This window comes from Tenrec ecaudatus, chromosome 17 (genome assembly GCF_050624435.1).
Source record: "Tenrec ecaudatus isolate mTenEca1 chromosome 17, mTenEca1.hap1, whole genome shotgun sequence".
NCBI lineage: Eukaryota > Metazoa > Chordata > Mammalia > Afrosoricida > Tenrecidae > Tenrec > Tenrec ecaudatus.
This window is the reverse complement of record NC_134546.1, coordinates 32503058-32505297: the sequence shown is the minus strand read 5'-3', so window position 1 is coordinate 32505297 and position 2240 is coordinate 32503058. Positions and strand designations below refer to the sequence as shown.

The 2240-nt window shown below is 38.7% G+C and overlaps 1 non-coding gene across 1 annotated transcript; it reads left to right on the top strand.

Moving 5' to 3' along the window:
* The first annotated feature begins 1067 nt into the window (after nt 1–1067).
* LOC142431208 (small nucleolar RNA SNORA28) lies at nt 1068–1193 on the top strand. The gene has a single exon (XR_012780751.1). It is a non-coding gene; the product is annotated as a small nucleolar RNA SNORA28 (small nucleolar RNA).
* The last annotated feature ends 1047 nt before the right edge of the window (nt 1194–2240 follow it).

Sequence of the window (2240 nt, the reverse complement as noted above, 5' to 3'; positions counted from 1 at the left end):
TCTGAAATTGTTTTCATTTACTTATAAATTTATATTTTGGGGGCAAATTTTCAGAAATTCCATTTTTGGTAGAAATTATTTTGCCAGCTCAGATGAAGCAGATTGCACTTCTGTTCTTGAGATGAAAACAACCTTTCATTTATTTTAGAAATTAGCTAAAGGGAAGAAGATATCATTCAATGGCAATGATTACAGGGGCACACAGTACTTGAACTGTGGCTGTTACTCCAGGCTGACTCCTTTCAGGCTGTACACATTTTTTCTCCCTAAATAAAACAAGCTTGTTCCTTGTGTTGTTACCTGAGACAGGGTGATATAAAGAGCTTTGAGACAAAGCAATTGTTCTTCTTAGTTTTACCCAGAAATGACAGTGTCTTATGTGTGTGTCCCTGCCCAAGATTCTGTGTTCAACAGTCACGTGTACTTACTGCTTGTACAGTTTCTTCTTCTCAAGAAAAGGTGTTATATAAATTCACAGTATCATTACATATCCGTTCTGTGTTTTGATCATGGACATATAAATGATCTCTAATTAGGATTTGCTTAAAATACCTCTGGCTGAATTCCTTCCAGAACATATTCTGCAATCGGAAAATGTTGACAAAGCTTTCAAAAGAGAGTTAGCAATTGTCCGGAAAATAAAGAAAACCTAATATCTTTATAGTCATTTTGACAGTGTAATTGTTTTACTGATAATTTGGAGACATTGAACTAAAAAAGCTTAGCTCATCTTGGAAGTGCTTTAAAAGTAAACTTTAAAGATTTTCAAATGGTCTGTAACTACATTTTTTTAATCAAAGTAAAGGTAGATAAAAAATTGGGCGATCTAGCCTTAGAATAAATTCCCTGTGGTAAACCATAAAAATGGTTTTGGCTGAAACAGAGAAAAGATCATCATTAAGTAAAAAATAGATACTCCCAGCATTGTTAAAAGAGGGGCTTTGTCCCTCACTTTTCCTCTGAGTCCCTCAACAAAAGGACTCTCCAGCCTTCCTAGCAGCCTGGGAGTTGTGTACAGATTGGTAGTGGTCGCAAGCAAGGTAGTGATACAGATTGGTAGTGGTCGCAAGCAACACTCTGTGGCAGATGATCAAAACCGTCTGTCACCATTAGCACTTGCTACAGCAAAAAAGTCTCACCTATTCCGGTGTTCTATCCTCAGTGAGACTAGCCGTTACATAGGCTTGAACAAACTTAAAAAAAAAGTTTGGTAGTGGTGTTTAAAGTTTTTAAATTATTAACATATGATATTTAAAGTTATTAACATTTACTAATCATCAATAGCTGATATTCTTTCAATTAGTCCCATTAGACATTTTGAAGAAATCATTAATGTATAGTGGTGTGTGTGTGTGTGTGTGTGTGTGTGTGTAGCAAAATGACAAGAGATAAATTGGGAATGACTTGATGAATACAGAAGTTAGTGTGTGCAGAATGACTGAGTTCCATAGTGTTTTGACCCTAGTTTCCATTTCAAATATTAGCTTTGATTACACAAAGTCTTAGAGATCCAGAAGTTGCAGATACTGATGTGTATAAATAAATGAAAATGGCAATTGAGCACAGAGGATTGAGTCAGCAATTCATTTCCTAGAATCATGACCATATTCTTTCCCTTTTTTTTAAACGTTTTATAAGGGGCTCATACAACCCTTATCACAGTCCATACATATACATACATCAATTGTATAAAGCACATCCATACATTCCCCGCCCCAATCATTCTCAAAGCAGGTGCTCTCCACTTAAGCCCTTTGCATCAGGTCCTCTTTTTTTTCCCCTCCCTCCCCGCTCCCCCCTCCCTCATGTGCCCTTGGTAATTTATACATCATTATTTTGTCGTATCTTGCTCTATCCAGAGTCTCCCTCCCCACCCTCTTTGCCGTCCCTCTCCCAGGGAGGAGGTCACATGTGGATCCCTGTAATCAGTTCCCCCTTTCCAACCCACTCACCTACACTCTCCCAGCATCGTCCCTCACACCCTTGGTCCTGAAGGTATCATCCACCCTGGATTCCCTGTGCCTCCAGCCCTCATATGTACCAGTGTACAACCTCTGCCCTATCCAGCCCTGCAAGGTAGAATTCGGATCATGGTAGTTGGGGGGAGGAAGCATCCAGGCCATATTCTTTCCCTTTATCAAAGCACCTTTGATATTGCCTCAGCTTAGGTGATGGATATGATGATGAGATAACAAAAATGAAATCATTTTATGTGGCTATCTGAACACTGAGGTAACTAG